General features: G+C 37.6%; 1 long non-coding RNA gene across 1 annotated transcript; it reads right to left on the bottom strand.

Annotated features, from left to right (window-relative positions):
* Positions 1-8,286: 8,286 nt before the first annotated feature.
* LOC142029464 (uncharacterized) lies at positions 8,287-18,092 on the bottom strand. Its single transcript, XR_012649931.1, has 3 exons — positions 17,969-18,092; positions 17,119-17,191; positions 8,287-11,256 (listed from the first exon to the last, which is right to left on the bottom strand). It is a non-coding gene; the product is annotated as an uncharacterized LOC142029464 (long non-coding RNA).
* Between the last annotated feature and the right edge of the window lie 3,443 nt (positions 18,093-21,535).

The raw sequence follows: 21,535 nt of genomic DNA, 5'->3' as shown, positions 1-21,535 counted from the left end.
AGTGGAGCAAACAATATTCCTGTGGTTCTGAGCACCAAATCTGCATTTCAAACATGAAAAACTGCACTTATGAGGGAAAACATAGCAAGTCTTTCTAGCTGAATGAGAAATAGATATTGTGACATGCTATGTCATATCCCTGTACCATCCAAAAGGTTGATCTTCTGTACCCCATCACAGTTCAGTTCCCAGTATGCAGATTTCCATTCATTTTTTTATCAATGGATGGGTGATACTGTTCCAAAGTCTTGAAACTGCCAGGTGGTCCTTTCATTTTGTTCCAGGGATTGCTTGATATTCTTTTCCATGTAACCTAGTTATGATTACCTAGAGAAAATAACTGACCTCACTGAAGGTCAGCGTGCTTCAGCTGCCCCCACAGTTTCAGCAAATAAAGTAGGTTTTTTTCTGTTTTGTTTTGTTTTCTGCGTTATTCCCATTCAAGGAACAACTTAATGCATATGCTATACCTCAAAGTCTTTAGAGAATGTCAATGATCTGATAGGCAGGAAGGTGATACTGGCTCACTAAATCCTATTTTCCAATCACTGGGTTCATATCTCTCAACCAATTGTCTGATTGCTTCTATCTAGTTTCTGCCCAGCTATTCTGTGGCTCCAGAAGCTACTTACTCTAGAAGCTGTTCAAGTAGTGGGCTAGTAGAGAGTTTCTTTCCTCCTGAGCTATGCACTTAACGTACCACCTTTCTGTTTTGTAACAGCTCTGTCACCTTAGTAGACATGGCTGAAATTTGTTTCAGGTACTGAGTTACACAGAAGAACTTGTTGGTCATCAGTGTTTTAAGCATCAGCAGTTTCGCTTTATTACAGTAGCAGTAAAAGACCACTGGACTAGCATGTTTGCACAGCTACTCTGACCAGTGAATGCAGGGGATATGGCTAAAGCTCCTGGGAGTCACATACCTAAACCCAAATTTGAGTAAGACTCCTTACAGGCATGAAGGGAGCTTTCATTTCTTATCGTCTGAGTCACCATCTAGCCCTCAGTGATCTCCAGCTTCCTAAAATGTGTTCTGCATGTCTCCTATGTTAGTTTTCAGAGAGTGAAGTGTTTTGGCTATTTAAACTGGAGCTAGGTTAAGGCCTCAAAGGGAAATTGCATGTAGGAGTGCCGTTCTTGTTAATGGCATTGTTGTGTATATATGCCTGCATGCAACACTTAACAATGTAGACAAGTATTTTAACAAACAATTCTCACACATTAGATCATGTTCAATCATATATGCAAAGGCAAATGTGATTCTGCCATGACGATTTTAAACAATGAATCCCTTTAAGCACTCAAACACACATTAATAGCATTTTGCTTTTACTCCACTTACACCTGCTTATAAGAAACATGCTATCATTCTTAGCAGAAGCTGTTCTATTAATGTACATTTAATGAAAGTTTACTGCTGACTATTCAATTAAAAATAGCACAGCAGTGTCTGAGACTTTGAATTTTAGTTCACATTGTTTCTAGTAAGTCTTTGAAATAAGTCTATACTATCAGGTAAGGCCTTGATCTGCAGACCTGCTCTTGAGAGGTATGGAGAAACCTTAGATGATGTTACAAACCTGCTAGGGTGAATCAAATATTAAAAAAATTATTTCTAGAGGACTTTTAAAATTAGTTTACAACAATATATGAGGCAGTGTCTTGTTTTAAAAATGTCCAAGGAAGGATTTTGCATAACTTTTTTGGGGGGGGAGGGGGGGGAGCAGCCTGTAGATGAGATACAGAACTTTCTTCTAAAAACCACAGTTGGAATTTTAGTTCCTTACAATCTGGAAAATACGCCACCTAGAGGAGAGTTTCTCTTCTAATAAATTTGCATCTGAGAGGTAATTAAAGGTATTTAACAAAAATATCCATGTTTCACTATAAATGGCATTACAAGTTGTAATAGAGAAGGCACATGTGAATAGAGAAGGCACACGTGAATAGACAGGTGTGGAAGGATTAATAGCAAATATCTTCCTATGACCTGCAACTCATCCCCACTTGACAAAAATCAGACCCAATATGGGGAAAAGATAGAGAGAAAGACTCAAGTGCACTTACAAAAGACTGTCTTGCCCATGCTAGAATACCATGTGGAGCCAGGCTGTTGCACGGTGTTACAGGGCATGTGCCCAAGCCTGCTCCTGGCATAATAAAACAAGATGGGAGGGGATAGAAGTGGAGACAAGAACAGAAAGGGACGGTAAGTCTACACGGATGGCACCAGGCAGAGGCACAGATAATAGCAGACACTTCTAGTGAGTTATGACAACCTCAACGTGGAGTTCTTTATGTCACTTGTGTAAAGGAAGTCCCAGTACTAATAAAGGTAGAGCCCACAGAGCAAATACTAATACAGACAGGGGAGCAGACACATATGCATATATATTGCTGACCTGCATTAGTAGCCAATGGTCTTGCACCTTGTTTTTCAGTGTAGAAATGGTGTACAAGAGGTTTATTATTCTGAGAGAAACTTAGAATTAAAAAATGGTTTACGAGATTTGTTTTGGCACTTTTTATTACTCTGATGTGACTTGACATTACTATTAGAGGACAGTGCCTTTAGTGAGCTGGTTTATGATCTCAGTATTTTAAAAGAGTTATTAAGCTGACATAATTATTTTTTCAAGTAAGGCAAGGTAAAAAATAGGTGGTAGGTATCTGCAGCTGAAAACAGTCACTTTTTATTTCAATAAAACTTTTTACTGTGTGTTTAGTTAACTTAAGCATTTGCAATTCTTTCATGGTCCTCTGAGAGGCTGATTGATTGTGACGTGGCTCCTGGATCAATACTGCTGTAGCATACCAAACAGTTGCCAGTGTGAGTTGTGCAATTGCTTTACAGAAAGCAATCTGTCACTTTTCCCTCTCTTGCAGATATGCTAATTCAGCTCTTTTTCTGGATGCAAAGTATTTCCTCCAAGAGTGATATCTGTGTATACGTAAAGTGCTTTCATTGGCATATTTTTTCTGAATACCTGAGTACTTAATGAATGAAGTACATTCAGTATCAAAATGGAAACTGCAAGTTTTAATAGCGCTATTTTGCTCTAGTCTCTAGCCGATATAAAAAGTTCTCCAGATTCAGGATACAGCATTGCATCTTCGCTTGTGCTTCAGCTGCGGAATATTTGTTTTGGCTACTGCTAATCAGGTTATTAATCATTGCTTGAAGAAGCAGCCTTACAGAGCAGTTCCTTGTGGTTTCTTGCTTTGTGTAAGAGGGGTTTTTGTCTTGATGCCTCATTATATACCATGCTTTTAAAAGCTTCAGTAAAGAATAGTGTTTTGCACTTGGAACAAGGAAAGAAAGGGCTGAAGTTTTCCTTATTATCTGTGGAAATCTATTAGTCCTTTAGAAGCTTTATGAGGCATTGTAAGATCAGCTAGTGAGCAGAGAAAAAGTCTGCAATCATCTTCTTAGCAGAGTAACTTATACATCCTGTTCTATTTCCATTTTTCTTAAGGCTATACCTTTCATATCCGCCTGGACTGTCTTATAATCAAACCAAGGAGGAGCAAAACTTTGTAAAAATTACTGAGGCTTGATCTGCATTGCATAGGGTAGAATGTATCTTCTGGCTAAGCCTAGAGAGACTGTGATGCTTTATTAAAGCTCAACATCCCAGGCAAGTTAAAAAAATATTTACTGTGGACCAGCTTTTCAATGGGACCTCACTGTACACAACAGAAGGTAAAGCTGAACAGGGCAGATGCACTACAACGGTATCTGTGCTATCAATTTTGTCTCAGCTTTTAACTACAATACAATGCAAGGTTGTTACGTTACTGGTATTTTGAAAGCATTTCTCTTTTGGGCCACTGTGCATTCTGAAATGAAAATCTGAAACACATTTTTAAATAAGAAGATATATGGCTATGGTAATTTATTGTTTTCTACCCATTCTTCTGCTGTGGTAAAATAAAAGTACCAGTTTCAGTTAGGACTAAAACTGCTCTTCTGAAATGATGCCTACATATTATAATTATGTGTATTCAAGACAAAAATCTTTATTTGGCTCATTCGAAGTATTACAGAAGCAAGTTATGACATTTTTTCTTGCAGGCTATAGTGTCAGATAAAAGCCTCTGCTTCTCTAATGGCTAACAAGTCTTTAAACTAGATATTGAAACATTCTACAGAGCATGGGAACATAAAATTTCCTTATGAAAGTAATACTGTCAGTATAAATCAAATTCTAAGTCTAAAGACACAGGAATAAAGACATTTATAGAGTGCCCACATACAAAATTAAAATTAACATATTAAAATATATTTGATTACAGCAACAATAAATTTAAATCATGCCTGTAGCAGCAGCAGCAGCAGATGCTTTCAATAAGAAGAGGAACAAATACTCTCAAATGATGTTCAAATAGTGAATACATGATCAAGCTAATTCTCAGGATTATACTGGTTTGAGCACCTGTAGAAACATGTGTAAAGCTCAATTAATTTATAGTTTATTGTGAAATCTTTTTGTGTGCCCGTATTGCTAGCTGTACTTTATAGTCATGCAAAATAAATTGAAAATTAGATTACTCAGAAAAAGTCTGTTCCAATAATTGGTTCAAAAAGGTGCCATACAAAATGAACACATGAAAAACCAGTAATTTGTTGCATTTGAATTTAGTGAGACTTATAAGAGCACCTGTATCTTAAATAATATAATATTTGTATCATTAGTTGTTATTGTTTAAACTGAAGAAAAAGTCAGTGCTTAAAATTAGAATATAAACCTTGGTGATAAGCAAAGCTTAGTTGGATATGTTTATTTCTTTAAACACCTTGATGCCTCAAAGAGTACAGTAGCCTTTCACCAGTCCAGATCGATATAGCCAAAGCTAAATTTAGACCCTTGGAATTTGATCATGAAATGGTTGTTTAGAGCTAACTTGTTACTGAATTCTTCCTGTGTCCTTTCTTTTCTTTAGCAAAAATTTCACTTTGAGAACTGTTTCTTTTATGACAGTATCTATCTTTCTAGCTCTCATAAGGGAAAAAAATGAAGTATTTTCCCTGCTTTGGGTGATGATAGATTTAAGAAGATTGTTGCTGCCAAGGACAGGTGTGGAATACAAAGCAAATAACTTAATGATTAAGAATGCTTTTTTTGAACAAGTAGTACAATGGAACATGAACATGTGAAAATATGTTTTAAAGCAGAAACCACTTCAACTTGCTGCATCCTGCATCACATCAACCCAATGGAAAATATGTATCATATGCCTATGCCTATGCCTGCTCTTAAACATTCTGTTTTAAACCACCCAGGACTTACTAGTAGCACAAGAAAGTTCTGAATAAACTTAATTTCCTTGATATTACACAGACTGAGCACAGTTTTGCCTGTGGGGTATGCAACTCCTGTTGAGGTCAGCCAAAATTCTGTAGTCTCACTACAGATCAAGACTGAATGTTCACGTGTCTAGTGCTAAGTTATGTCTTTTTCTGCATGGGTACAAAAGGAGAAAAGCACAGGAACACTTGCCAAGCAGCACCTATCCAGAACAGTTGTGTGGAGTCTCTATGATAAAAAGCCAAAAGAAGTTCAAATTTCTGACCATATGAAAATGCCCATACCTCAAATATACTCCTCTGAAGGGTAAGGAGTAACCACAGTTCCCTGTGATAGTCTAGCTTTAACGTGTTACTGCTTCCTACAACTCTGACAATTGTTGAGAGGAGGCGTAGCAGTCATCACCCTGAGTTAGACAGCAATGCCTGTCATCTAGCAGGTAAATGACAGGTGAGAGTTTTCAACTCTTTCTGCTTTATGCCCTGGCCCTCAGGAGTCTCACAACAGTTCTGTCTGCCTCTGAAGATAGAGATGCAGGCAGCTCATGAGAAAGATAAGTTTTCTGTGGGTTGGATGGGCCCATTGTTTACCTGAAGCTCTAGAGATTTTAGCTTTCATGATATGAATCTACATGGATGGGTGAAGACAAGTTTAAGGTAAATTCAGTTCCTAATGGCTAATACTCCAGTGCTCCCAAAGCTCATTTAAAGAGCTAAACATTTCTTCCCTACAGTTCATTATAGTGCCTGAGCACTCTGCAGAAACAATTTCTTACTCCTTTATAGGAGGAGATGTTATTGACATTACTTTTATTTAACCTTCAATAGTACCTTAATTGTGCTTTTCAGTTGCAAAGACAGACCACAAGAGAGATCTCTCTGAAGGAACAGACATTAGAATTCTTTTGGCAGACTTCTAATTTGGCAAATCAATGACCAGCATGTATTTTAAGATGTGTAGCTTTAAGTATTCAGGACTGAAAATGTGGACCTAAAATTTATGGCTATCTCACAACAGCTATGTCTGAAACTAGGGTAAATAATAACCTGGAAAAAAGTTAAATACTTTGTGACAGGACCTAAATTCAGCCAAAGCCTTGAGAGGAACTTGTCTGCTATTTTTCTTAAGAAGAACACATAAAAAGGAACACAAGATAGAAAAGCTTTCCAAGCACGGCAAGTTTCTGATCTATTGACAGATCAAAAATAAAATGCTCTGGGAACACATGCATCCTCCAAAGCCAGTGGGCCCTTGTGGGTTGTTCCAAATTTAATCTCAGTCCAGCAGCTTCCAGTGGCATTTAGGGTCGCAGGAAATAACATCCTGTACTGGGTTTGTGTGGCAAGGTTTTGGTAGCGGGGGTTACCGGAGTGGCTTCTGTGAGAAGCTGCTGGAAGCTTCCCCTGTGTCCAACAGAACCAATACCAGCCAGCTCCAAGATGGACCCACTGCTGGCCAAGACCGAGCCCATCAGCGATAGTGGTGGTGCCTCTGGGATAACAGATTTAAGAAGGAAAAAAAGTTGCAGGTCACACAGAAACTGCAGCCAGAGAGAGGAGTGAGAACATGTGAGAGAAACAACCCTGCAGACCCTAAGGTCAGTGAAGAAGGAGGGGCAGGAGATGCTCCAGGTGCCAGAGCAGAGATTCCCCTGCAGCCCGTGGGGAAGACCCTGGTGAGGCAGGCTGTCCCCCTGCAGCCCAGGGAGGTCCACGGGGCAGCAGATCTCCACCTGCAGCCCGGGGAGGACCCCACGCCGGAGCAGGCGGGTGCCCAAAGGAGGCTGTGACCCCGTGGGAAGCCCACGCTGGAGCAGGCTCCTGGCAGGACCTGCAGACCCGTGGAGAGAGGAGCCCACACTGGAGCAGGTTTTCTGGCAGGACTTGTGACCCCACGGGGGACCCACGCTGGAGCAGCCTGTGCCTGAAGCACTGCACCCTGTGGGAAGGGACCCCACGCTGGAGCGGGTGAAGAGTGTGATGAGTCCTGCCCCTGAAGAGGATGAAGTGGTAGAGACAACGTGTGATGAACTGACCCCAACCCCCATTCCCCATCCCCCTGCACCACTGTGGGGGTAGGTAGAGAGTCTGGGAGTGAAGTTGTGCCTGGGAAGAAGGGAGGGGTGGAGGGAAGGTGTTTTAAGATTTGGTTTTATTTCTCATTACCCTACCCTGGTTGATTGGTAATAAATTAAGTTAATTTTCCCCAAGTCAAGTCTGTTTTGCCCATGGTGGTAATTGGTTGAGTGATCTCTCCCTGTCCTTATCTCGACCCACAAGCCCTTTGTTATATTTTTTTCTCCCCTGTCCAGCTGAGGTGGGGAAATGATAGAGCGGCTTTAGTGGGCACCTGGCGTCCAGTCAGGGTCAACCTGCCACACATCCCCACAGGGTCCATAGGAAGCACCTGTCTATTCATTGCCTTCAAAGCCTGACTGTGTGTGTGCTCCCTGTTGCAGTTTCCTTTCCACATCCCCTCTGCTTTTCACACCCAACAGCCTTGGTGTTCACCCATACACACCCTGGCACGCACATGAGGTGTTTTTCCCATTGCTAATTCATCCACCTGTGGAAGAATTGTGACGTATATAAACTCAATAATAGTGATTGCTTCTTCTGTAAAGAAGATTCCCAATAATGACTCCTGATCATTATTCATATGATTGGCTATCTGAATAAAGACATTGTCACGTGAATGGGTAAAGTAATTTGGCAGAAAATAAACCCCCTTGCATTCCAGCTTATCCTCAGATATCAGAGGGGCTGGGGGTGGCCAGGTTTAGATTCTGAGTGATATCCAATTTGGCACTATTAGTCCAATCGTGTTCAACTTACTGAACTCTCACGATTATGGATGCACTAATAGCGCACTGCACTTTCAGCTTAGTTGCGCTCCATGGACTCACATGGCCAGACTTGGAGAGTTTGGTGGCCCCCAATGAGAAACTTTTATGGCTAGCTTAACGAATAATGCAGTTTATTAAAGCAACAGAAATACAGGTTCTTATGGATTGCTGGTGATAAATACACTGTCTGCAAAAGCATGTGCAAACACTGAGATTATGAATAATACAGTGCGCAAAATCAGAAAAGCAACTCTATATAGAGAGATTTCTAAGTTTTCTGACTAAGCACTTAGTATAGTCTGGATCTTACCCAAAGGCCTTCCTGGGGGGGGGAAGAGAGGCTTAGCCCATTGACTGATCCCAGGAATCAGAGGTAGTCTGCGATGCTATCTTCCCTGATTTGTTTTCGATGATGCCTTCCCTAACATTCCCCCTTTCTTAAGCCATTTTTATACAATTCTTTACCTTCAAGGTGGAGCTTGAGTGACTCCAGTCATACATACTTTTATTATGATTGGTATAAAATTCTCTCACTTTGCTTTTAAAGGTATAGATTAACAAAATTCAGAGCCCAGGCTCAGTGAGGGGTGGTCGCACTTTGGAGGTGGGTAGTCTTTGGGATGGAGGTGTGTCTTGGTATTATAATGACATTATAATGAGCAAAGTTCACACAAAGGACAGCATTTTGTCAAAATATGACAGACTGTTGGCCCAGGGTGGCAAACATGCAGCTTATCAGTACGATAGTGCCATGAAGTTCCCATCTCTGCAGTGATTCACAGAGCCTGGCCACGGAGTCTTCCCTCTGCTCCACCCTCCATGCTATTTTGCAGGCAGTGTCGTATAGGGAACCACTGTGGAATGGATCCCTTGCATACCAGTTGCATTCCACTCTGAAAGCTTCTTCGATATTATACCTTTCCTTAATGTGTGAACAATGCTGTACCTTTAATATAGGTTTAATTTCTAAGTCACCTCCAGTAATTATTCCACAGACATGGATAAACATCGCAGTGTATTTAAATTTCCTTTAATTCAGTAAATTTCTTAGCTCAGTAATGATCTCACTGAGATAAATTAAGTCAAAAGTTTCATTTTATTTAATCCTCACAAGCTCTTTCTTTATGTGCCAATGAGATGTTTCTTTTCAGAAAGCTTAATGATTATTGCACAGTGATTATGTATATACAAGGTATGATAGAGCAGAATTCTGTTTTAATTAAGTTATGATTATTGTATCAGAAGTTTCTGAAGGCCATAAATAGTATCAAGCTTGCACAGCTGATGACAAATAGTTTAAACTCTTGCCTGTTGCCTTAATTTATGAGTTCACTGTGGGGAGGAGGGACTTTAAAGCCAATATTATGGAACAGCCTCAAAATATTATAACCTGTCAGTTTTGAATGTTTCAAAGGAGGTGGCCTTCAAGACTTACAAAGAGTCAGTTAACTTCTATTAGGTATTTCTAATATATGTGTAGGTAATTTTAGGTTCTGCATGAATAACAAAGCTTTGGTTGGAATGTGATTTTTTGTTCAAATTTTTTTAATTCCTGTACAATGGTCTACAAGCAATGTTTCTGATGCTTCTAATAAATGTTGTAATATTAAAAGCTGTAGAAAATCTACTTGCTTCAGTTCATTCATGTATAATAATTGCTTTTAGCTTGAGCTGATGCTAGTAGTCTCTGACAAAGAACAGATGATGGAGACTTTCAGATTTAGAGATTTCACTCAGGGTTGTATACATTACTGAAGCCTGGAGTCTGGACTAGGAGTCTGAAACAAAATTTAAATGATGGTCAGAATTGTTTTAAATATACTTCATTAGCTCTAATCTGAGTACCCACTGCTTCTTACCTGAGATAGCAAGTCAAGGTGAGAAAAAAGCAGTCATTTAATTAAAAACCTAGTTTGAAGCTAGTTTAAAATAAATTAAAGAATCTTTTTCTTTTGCTATAAGGACTCTAATTCCAATTAACATTAGAAAAAAAAAACCAATAGCAACTTATAAATGAATCATAAGGTCTGATGCTGCATGTCTTGTTCTAGTAAAGGTGTCAGGATAAGTGATGTGAGTGCTAATAAATTGTGGGTGTGGGCTTCCTTACATACGGAGAAAAAAAAAAATCAAACCCTATTTCTAGAAGCAGAAGTATATCAGATCTTTTTTTCAGAAATAAAAGTTTAGTTTTACAGATCTTCATATTTTCAAATTCCCATAAAATTTTGAGCTATTCCTGGCTTCACATCCTGAACACAAGAAAGCCACAAATCAAAGATGGACCTATTTGCTTTCTTCTTAAACTAGATTTTTGTCAAGGAGGTGAGAGGAAGAGACATTGTAGAAATGCATCTGTTTCTCATTAGGAACAACACAAAACATTTGGAAAAGTTTTCAAAAAATGGAAAATCAAAGAAAGGGAGAGAAAGGAGGCTGGAAAAAAGTTAACTTCTCTTACTGAAGTGATCATAATTTTCAGAAATATTTGAGTAGTCATTTGAAAGGGAAATGGGAGAAAGGGTGAAAGAAAAGTCAAGTTATGTTTGTGAGGTCTAAAGTATCATTTCTAGTCAGAATGAGAGGCTAATTAAAGATAGGAAGTGTTAATATTAGACCTGAGAAGCCAAACAAATGAAAATTTGATGAGAATGGGTTTTCACAAAAAGAAAAAAAAAAGTTTCATCTGACATTTTTCTAAAATAAGTTTTATCGCCTTTTGGACATATAAAAATGACTTGAATTCCATGTTACTTCATGCAGTTTTTTAAAGGAAAACTCTCATACAGTTCTCAAGGAGTCCTAAACAATCTAGCTTAAAAAAAAATAATGGTATTATCAATAAGAGAAAAGGTCAGTTTTACAACAGGTATCATACTCTGGGCTTAACCAGAAGAATTGTTCTTTGCATCTACAGACAGTTTAAAAATACTCCAATCCCAAGTATTTGGTAGCAGATCTGATGTCTAATCCTCTTCAGTCTTGCATGAAAGCAAAGGATGAGAATGTTACTTTTCACAGGCACAGCAGAGGTCTACACATCTTTAGAGCTTTTGGGGTACAGCTTCACTCTCTTTTTCAGAAGAGAAAGTAGCTTCAGATCTAAAACAAGTTACCATGGAATTAGTCAGATTCATAATCACTGGAAGTTTGGTTAAGTAAAATTGGAAATTTTAAAGTAAATTATAATTTTGATGTAATCAGTCAAGAATTTCATCTCAGAAGGCACAATAGAACTACAAGTTCTGAAAATTACAGTATTCTAATAAAACACTACCATATTCAAAACCACTATAAATATTTCTAATAACAATACAGCTTTTCACAGCCTAAAGAAATGGCACCAGGAGGTAACAACAGTAGACTAGTCTAGATAAACAAATTAATGTGATTTGTACTTTGGACCTGGTTCAGGCACGGTCCTTGTCTACACTAACATCAAGCCTCATCCTGGAAGCCAGCTGTTCTATATCTGTCATATTTGTAACTCTAGTTCCTGAGTAAGTGCTGATGTAGCCCTGAGGAGCTGCTTCACAGTTTAAGAGCAGTTGATATGCTCTCATATTCACTGGGTACGAACAATTTAAGCTTTCTCATCTTAAAAAGAAAACTATGCAAATAACAATAGTTATTGTCATTGTCCACAGTTAATCTCCTTTTCCTGGAGAGAGCTGGTTTGCATAAACTAGAAATGTGGACATTGGTTGCCTTCTTGATTGCCTTCCTGCCAGGGCTGTTTTCCGCACTTTATTATAGTTGCCATCTCTAATTGTTTTATATGAAAGCAAGCTATTAATTTCCAGCAGCAATCTGTGAATTAGTATAAAGGCTTATGTTTCTTATGTCAGAAGATTCTCATTAAATGAATCTATTATTTTCTGTTGTTGCACATTTTTTATTGAGCTAACTTCTTTCTTTCTTTTCCTGATTTTGATATCTTCCATATACATCAATATTACCAGTTTTTATCTTTTTATGAGGGGAGGGGGGTCACTTATTTACCATTTATTGAAACAAGAACTATCAGCTCGTAAATATTTGTCTTTTCCAATTAAAAGTCTTTCCACCTATCAAGTCTTTAAAAAGACACTGTCCTTTCAGCTCCCTTTTCTTTGTCAAGCTTGTAGAAACTTGTCTAAAAAAAAATCAAAGAACAATTTCACCACAACTATATGCAGAATATTTATCTTTAATTTTGATAATATGGTTAAGCTTCAAGATCAAAGAACAAGGACAAGAACAAAGACTGCAAGGACAGCCAACAGAATCTCAAATGGTTCGGTGGTCATAAAAGCAGCCCTTTGACTCAAATGAATTCGTCATTGCACATGATCGGATGTACGCAGTACTATGATAATCAGTTACAATAATTTTTATGTATATGTATACTAATCTGATTAATATGTAATTGTTACTCCATATAACCTGTTTGTGCTGAAGCTGTGGCATGCACACTTGGTGGAATTATCCCCCGTGCATCCAGCACTGCAATAAAGAATGCCTGCTTTCTAAAACTCCAAAACGAGTCTTAGAGAGTTTCTTTGACCGACTTTTCGGTATCACCATCACTGCTGGACAGTCATTAGCCATCCTGCTTGGGAGATTTGATTCTCCATGCAAGTGTTACCCTACACCAAGGTTCCAGTAAATTATTATTTTTTTCCTTTTAACAAACACTTTGTCCAAATGCCTGTGCAACAAGGCCAGGTTTGGATATCAATACAGTATAGCAACAAATAAAATTGTATTTCCTGCTTTCCCCAGGTCTTTTTCAGTACTATTGCCTTAAGCTTCCTCATTCTAATGGCAGGAGGCATATTTCTCCAATTTTCCAGTAATTCCTTTTGAGTCAGGCACCTTGCAGGTAAGGTTTCATGAAAAAGAATATTTTCAGGTTGTGGCAGGACATGCATGTGTTATGGAATTAGTTCTGCAGCAATTGCATTACTTCTTAACTGTTTTATGAAGGATTTTTGCTTCAGAAGGTTCTATCATAAGACTCCTATGAAGACAGTTGATTCTCATGAAACGGCGTGAGTTGATTCTCATGAACAGTAGCAACACCAAGTGAATTCTTGGTTTCAGTGTGTCAGGACAGTACAGAATTGCTGCAAATTCAGTTGCTCGACACATAGCATTGCCCTGCAGAAGAGTAAAATCTTCCTTCATAAATTTAGCTAAGAGATGGACCTCAGAAACAGGCACGGATTTGTCATGGTGACTAGTTTTCTCCCTTGCATAGGCTGGTGAAGCATCTGCTCCCACGTCATGTCTTAATGTCACTGCTGCACAATTCCCCTTTCTCTCTTGAGCTCAGGCTGGACCATTGCCTCTTTAGAAAGTTAATGTGAACACTGTCTTTACTAACTCTTTTCAATCTGTCTCTGAGGCTTCCAAACTACTCTGGCGCTTGTTTCCCAAGGCTCAACATCAGCAGCACTTAGTTAGTACTTCTTAAATTTAAGTGCTGGAGCTTGTGGTAACCTGCCAGGGCTGATGCCCATTTCAGGCCTCCTTAGGTCAGCTGCTTCACTGGTTTAACTTTCTTCAGTGACTAGTAAGCCTCATATTTTTCTCTGGTAAGCAACATACATGGCAAGAAATCTACTTACTCCTCTTTCAACTGCTAATTAGAAAGGGGAAATGCCTCCAGGGAAAATGAATGAAAGTAACAGCCTTCACATATATATATATATATATGCTTTGTGTTGAGGGCTTCCTTATCCTTAGGAAATAGCCTCAAATGGTTTCTCAGAGGATTTGGTCCACTGTTGCTCTGAGTGCTCTCGATGATATGTCCCAATTTTTACCAAAAGATGGACATTTTCTTTCTTAGTATTATCAAACATTGTCCCTTTTATGTTTCTTATTTAATGATGGCTCACATGTATGTAATAGATTTTCAAAGTACTCTCCTCCGCTCTGGGTAGCTGTTAACACAAGAGCTTCAAAGTGTTTTCTGAAAAAGCTGCCTATGACTTTCTAATTTTTATGACAACTATTTCTTGCAAATACAAAATGAATAGAGATTGGTTAATCCTTCTCCATTTATTTTGTTACATTACCATAGCATTTCATCTTACTTGAAGCTGTTCTTCTACTACCTGCTTAGTGTCCTTCACTGTGTCATCTGGTATTCACTCACAACCACTGAGGTCCAGAGAAGTCTGTTTTATTCAATATCACTTAAAACATGCCTTCTTTGTTTAACATGAACATACGGCCTGACACAACTCCACTGATGGGAGTCTGGTAAAAATACAGTTTCCCACAAATGCTTTATGTTTAAAAGATTCATTTAAAAAACACTCCTGGTTTATCTCCACCACCAATACTCTCCTGTAAACCTTGAAAGAGAGACCTGTGTCCCACACTATCAAGAGCATAACTTTCAGCAAAACATATTAGAATCAATAGTATCCATCCCCTTTTCTCATCTATAAATACAATGGAAAACCAGTGAAATGGAAAAGAAAAAAAACAAACACAAAAGACAAACAAAACCACCCCATGGAACCACTTCTAAACAGTTTTACAATGCTGTTATGATATAAGAAGATATTTAACTGCTTAGAAGCAACTGCATTTTGAAGTTGGACATAAACTGGATAGAAAATGGTTATAAAGTTTATCTCCATTTTGAGAATCCTTCTGCTTGCATTGTTGCTGTTGTGCACAGATAGTCTGCTCCTACTCAGACCTTGGGCACCTACTTAGTGCCTTCAATTATAACTGATCTCCTTGGGTTCCCTATACAATCAACAGAGATAGATAGGGCATCTAAGCTTATTCATGTTTGGAGTCAATGTTTGGCAAAATGTAATTTTTTGAACAAAGTCCTTCAGTCTAAGCTTTAATGTATCTTTTCTTTTCTTATGTGGACTATGATTTAGTAAATTGATGGAGAAATTATGATGCAAACAAAACATCCCTCTGTGCTGAAAGAGGTTTCAGTCCTGTTGCACCTGATTTGGAAATGTCAAAAATTAAGAAAAATGGGAGTCACTTTGTGATTGTGTGTCACTGAACTGACTTTTTATTAAAAGGTGAATATTTTGATTTTCTTGTACTAATAATTCATGATCACAGCTTTCTCCTCCAGATGTGCCTTTACTAATGTTTTATTATTCACATTTTTTAGAAGCGTGTCTTTTTTATTGCTGTTCAATTTTCATTTTATCCCTTAATTAATGACTTTTGCAAAATTGACTCTTATACTCTTACAGACAACTCAGAGGTTGGATGTTAATTTTATGGAACTATGTGTGGTTACACGCATAAGTCTGGGAAAAAATTATCACCCATCAAAGGTAGAGGACTTTGCTGTCTCAAAAGCCATTTGATTTGCATTCCTGAAATAAAGAGTTCTCACCTAAACTGAGACTCACGGATGAGATTTCAGTGAGACTAGATTTCAATCCATGTCTTCACATAGCTTAAGAAAGTGGTAGATGCAAAAATTAACTGCCATAAATCCTGATAAAAAGTCGGCATGAAGCTCCCAGGAAACAAACCATAGAAGTTCTTGAAAAATAGATAATGCCTCAGACCAAAACCATGGACATCAGGTACATTGCTTAGTTAGCCTCATTAGTCTCATGCCTCTTCTCAGGGACTCTGAATTAAGGTGGTTTGCGGGGGAGCAGGGGAGAAAGTAACTTTTTATTGCAGTTTTCCTGACTGAGAGACTCTTACTTTATTATTGCAGACCATTTGAGTTGAACCAAACTGAGAATAGTCTGGCATACACCAGTTTGAATCCTAACATAGGCATGCTAAGAAAAGATAACTTTCTCCTAATTTTTTAATCTCTTTTTTTTTGCCTCCACCAACCTCAAGAGTCATGGACTCTTATGTCATGGACCATGAGTTCAATGCTTTTTTGGGCTGGATTTCAAGTTTGGCATGCAAATTGTGCTTATGTGCAAGCATGAGTACATAAATAATCAGGATATATGGACTAAATTAGATATTTGTGTATATATTTTGATCTGTGAAAGGGCAATCAGAAACTGTGATTTATAAACCATATACTGAGTGGAAACTTGAATAAATTGGACAGCTATCATCTCACCTGGACAAATTTAGATGGCTGTGTGAAAATCACATTATTCAGTTCATCAAGACAAATGAGGGCATGACATTATTAGAAGTGTCATCTTCCGAAAAGGTTATAAAACACTTTTAGTCATTAAAAGGTCATGTGGCATTTTCCACTGAAGCAATACAGAAATCTGTTATTAAAACAAAATAATTCCAAATATTTTTTTTCTCTAGGCTTTTCACAAATATCCTTCCTTCTTAGTACCTAAGCCGTCTGACTCCTAGCTTTAAGGAGTAGGCAGCAATTGCATTTTGCACAGCTCTGAGCACATTGTTGGTACCTAGTGTATAGTAAAGTATATGAATGAGTGACCATAATCAACCACTGACAGGCCACTTTGGTTTTTGTCTGTTTACCAGAATCCTGTTTGCATACCAATATTCCACATGTCTACTTTTCTCCCCTCTAATCTATGCTGAAGAAGGAATTTTTAATTTAACTTCATAGAAAAACAACAAACAACATCATTTATTCTAGGGCAAAATATGCTTTAGAATCCTTTTAGGGTGGGACATGGCTTCACAATGGGAAGTTATTTAAATTAGCTACTGTTCTCACTTCCATTTATAACACCTGCAGTATTTGAAATTGGCATGTTGGCTCCTTGGTGATGTATTTTCATAAAAACTAGTCATCCTTGAAGCATTTGTAAGCACATACACTCAGAAACCCATGTAAGGAATTACAAGGACTCAATGAACAAAATACCCACTTCCACACTGCATTAATTGTAAAAGGAAAAGGATAAGGCCTATATATAAAAAGACAAGAGTAATGACACATTACACCACTAAGAATAAATATACATCAACACACTATACTGAATAGCGTATCCCAGGGACTGCTATTCTACTTTTTACCTGTCATTTTACCTGTTGATCCTCTTCCTACTATGGAATAGCATTTAGACCCAGCAAGTGAAACTCTTGAGTCCTAGATCCACCAATAAGAAAAAGTCCCATTATAAAAGACTTCTAGAAATGTTCAGTGCTTTTGCAACCTCAGTGATTTTAATTTTTAGTGAATTTTCCTAAATATGACAACTCTATGAGAAGGAAGGGCATACTTGTCCATGGTAAATATAAGGGCAAATTATACATTCAAGAATGAATGTATCTTTAAGCCACAGAAAATTTAAAGTTTAAAACCTGCTTTAATGTATAATTGCACCAAGACAATTTGTCTTTCTTGAAATATGCTTCTTCATAGGGCTGACATCTTTGAGTAAGCTAGAAGTGAGGGCTTTATTATTGTTACTGTTACAACTATGACCAGAATCATTATTTTAGTGGAAAGAAAATTCAACCCTGAGCAAAGCACAAGACAAAGCTTTGATAACTGAGGCTTACTGTGTTGTAAGACACAGGCTATTACCAGCAGATGAGAAAACTAGAGAACATCCTGGGCCAGCAGAGTTGATGTTAGTTACTTTGACACTGATACCAGTTTTTCTAAATTATGATCCTATGACTTAAGATCATTATTACTTCTGCAGGTAGTACTGCAAATTTTACTACAGTGTTCAGTGCATGTTTTAGCAGAGTCATGCATAATATTGGGAACATATCTGGACTTGCTGATTCTACTGAGGGATCATTTAATTTGTTGATGGATCCCTCAGCCACAGAGGAATCTGAGGTAGATATGAAAGAATGACATAATGTATGCACAGGCCTGCTTAATCGATCATTAAAAACTAAAGCAACATACCTTTGGTAGAAGAACAGCCCAAACTGAGTTCAGATTCATGATTCTGAATCCAGTGGGTCTGTGAGGACATCTTCCATAACACACACCAGGAAACTTCACCCAGTAAATTAAGACAATTTTTTTAATATACCACCTGACGAGTAAAACAAAAGATATATTTTGTGTATTTTCAACTGGCTTAGTAGCAGCTGTTACCAAAACTGTGTCATTAACTATGGTGTCTAAAAGATAAACCACATGGAAAATTGTACAATGTAGAGGTTTATTTCAGTCTGAAGCTCAGCTCTAATTAAATAATATTTTAATGTTTGTGTACACATTATAATGAATATAAAATTACTATTTTTAATAGTATTACTGTTAGATATTAACAATAAAAGCAATTTTAAAATATACAATGTACAACCATTCCTAAATGTAAGTTTATATGTACACACAAAAACATGCACAAAAGTGCATCTTTTTACAAAAATGAAGCAATCTGCTAGGAAACAGAAAACTGCTTTTTAAGAATTCAGTATGTTCAGAAACAATTTTCCCTGCAGAAATGCAAGCACCATTACACAGCGTCCTTGATTATAAACTTATTCTAGTACAGGCCCCACTAATTAAGCAAAGGCATCATTAGTGGTGCTCTGGTGGTTTGATACAAGACTGAAGACAGGGAACTAGGAAATGAAATTGCTTTGTGAAATACATGCGGCATTACCCATTTTATATGAAAGAAAAGATGCTAATACAGTTTTAAGATTACCCAGCCAAAAAGTTAGGGTATGCAAGTAAGAGTTTCTATGGAAATGCTAAACACTGTGTTGCATACAATAATATAGTAATGCTAATTTGGGGGGAAGGGTCTGTAGTTCAATAAATATATAATATTCTGTTTAATGAGCATTATTTAGTATATATGTGTATAACATTTCTAAATCAGTTCCAGAAATATTATTTTTTGCATTTGTTAGGATATAACATTGTTGCTTTACCATTATGTTAATATATTTCTTGCAATACCGTTTTACCTGTTATAAGAAAAAGCTTGTACCTATTGACGTTAGGTTTTAATTCTGACTTTAAGGCCCCATATGTTACAAATCACTGATGTTTAAGTATTCCTATTCCTGTCCAGCCAAAGTCTTGACTGGCGAAAGTAGAATAGTCATAACGTGGAAAAAATCAATTTGATAACAAATGGTCACTTCAGAATTTTCGGGAAACTGCAGAAGGAAGAAGCAATCTAAAATCACAGTGTTTAGATTCCACCTTCTCTGCTCCTGTCTCTCCCCTCTCAAATATTTCTGGCTTTCTATATCTTTAAATACTGACTGTACATGTTGCAATCTGTTGATTTTTTAATGCACAACTCATGAAACAGCCCCACACAGCCCCACAAGTTGAGAACTCTGTGTCCTCATTTCATGCTGTGTCAGAAAGCAGGGCTAATTAGACAATGCTAAAGGAAATCTTAGTAAGTCTCAGAAGAACATTCTCAAAAGAGAGATTTTGCTTATGCTTTTACTGCTCAAATTGTGCCTACTCTTTGCAATGACCCAAAAACTGCACTGTTCAATAAACACTGAAAGTACAAAGAATTCTTTCTCTCCTTCTCTCCCATGTGCCTTTATGCACATTACTGTAGGAGGCTCATAAAAGTGAAGCATCAGGGATGAGGGCCTTTATTTAGCTGAGGCATAATAATTTTATACCAGTGTAATGCACATAATGTGTTGACTTGCAAACGGAATAATCTAAGATCTTCAAATGCACACTTTCAATAAAAGAGTATTTTAAGGACACTTTTTAAAACTAATGCATTCAGACAATGTATGCCCTCTCTATTACCTATTCATGAATCTGCTTCTCCTTCATACACTTGAAATAAATGTTGAATTGACTTGTCAACTAATTATAGAACAGTGCTAAGCAAGCCTCAGCACAGTAACTTCAACTCTAGTGTCCTGGGTGACTTACATAATACTAAAGGCACTTGAATTTCTTAGAAATTAGGAGCTACGTGAGCTGAACTCCTCATCCTGTATTTGTAGCACAGTATTGCAGCAGCCAAATATAATCAGTGGTCTTTCTAGGTCACTCCTCCACATGAGTGAAACGGAAGTGAGGTTTATTAACTGAAATTTACTTTCAGCTGAACAGTCTTTTCAATCCTGAAAAGATACCATAAAAATATCCTTTATTTGTTCATGCTGAAAGTGCATCCCTTTCATCAAGTAAATGGATACCAAAGTATCCTGAAATCCTACTAAAAATATGTCCTTACATATATTCTGCCATAAACTGCATAGTCATTCTTCATGTAAATGATGTAAATAAAAAGTTACTTCAGTTAATGAATTTGCATTATTTTAAACCAAATGCATATCAAAATCATAATATATGTAGCTAGGTTTCAGAGAGAAATTCTCAGGAGCTAAAAAAATATCACCACCACTCCCTTGGCATCCATTTGCTCAAGAATTTTCAGCTTATTAGAGATTTCAGTCCCTAAAGTGTTTGTCAGGTTAAAAAAAAAAAAAAAGCCTGACTTTTACTGTAAAATGGTGGACAACCTCCACTAGTTCTGTGACAAGAAATTTGTCATGTTAGGTCTGGACCCCGGATGAGCCTGCAGCTTTTCTTTCTGATAATCTGCAAGCAGCCAGTGAGAGTTTGCGTTATCCATCCTCCTTACCTCCTCTCAGCCTGCCCATTTGATGTCTCTGGTCTAAGTAGAGACATAACTGCTAGCGCTGTTTATTGAAAGGAAGGGAGAATCAAACCCCCATATGCAATTTACTACAGCAGTTAGTGTTGCTTTCTCAGAGATTAGTAAAATGCTTGCTCTCTCTGACATTGCAGGTTGATGTTAAAGTCAGCTTATTCCTCATACTACATCTCCTTGTAACAGTCATCATTATGGTCAGTCAAAATGTTTTGACATATATTTTTTCTGTTCTTTCACTAATATACTACAGATTTGTAAAAAAATATGTTTGCCCCCAAATTCACAACATTTTGAATTAAATACACATTTGGGGTAGGTCTCAAGGAGTTTTTGCTTGGCTGCAGCCCATCACCATGTTCCCCATAAAGTCTCAATCCACTTTTATGTAACATGTGCATAAAACTGGGGGAGGGGATATAAGAGAAGCAGTTTCTGAGAAGACTAGCCCATAAAAGAGGTTTTAAACAAAACTCCCATTAGCCCTCACAGGAACATATCCTGTCAACATATTTCAGGGATGTTATTTTTCAGCCAAAAAGTCAAGGTTTTATTGAGGTAAAAGATTGTGCTGCAATCCTACGCCCTGTTTTACAGCAAGGCTGTGGATTCTTTCAATTCATTTTCCTTACTCAAGGGTTGGCTCAATATAAATGATATCAGTGCCTGGTCTTTCTGAGCTTCTAATATGGTCTAGATTATTTCCTGGCCACAGCAAAATACTTTTGGTTTTGTTTTTTTTTAACCAGAGATGGAAAAAATTATGTCCTGGAGATAGGCTGACCCATTCTAGGAATAAAGGGCTACTGTTTGCCCTGGCTGCCCTTTCTATCTAATTTCTGTATTATTCC

This window comes from Buteo buteo, chromosome 3 (assembly GCF_964188355.1).
Source record: "Buteo buteo chromosome 3, bButBut1.hap1.1, whole genome shotgun sequence".
Taxonomy (NCBI): Eukaryota; Metazoa; Chordata; class Aves; order Accipitriformes; family Accipitridae; genus Buteo; species Buteo buteo.
This window is presented reverse-complemented; position numbering and strand designations above follow the sequence as displayed.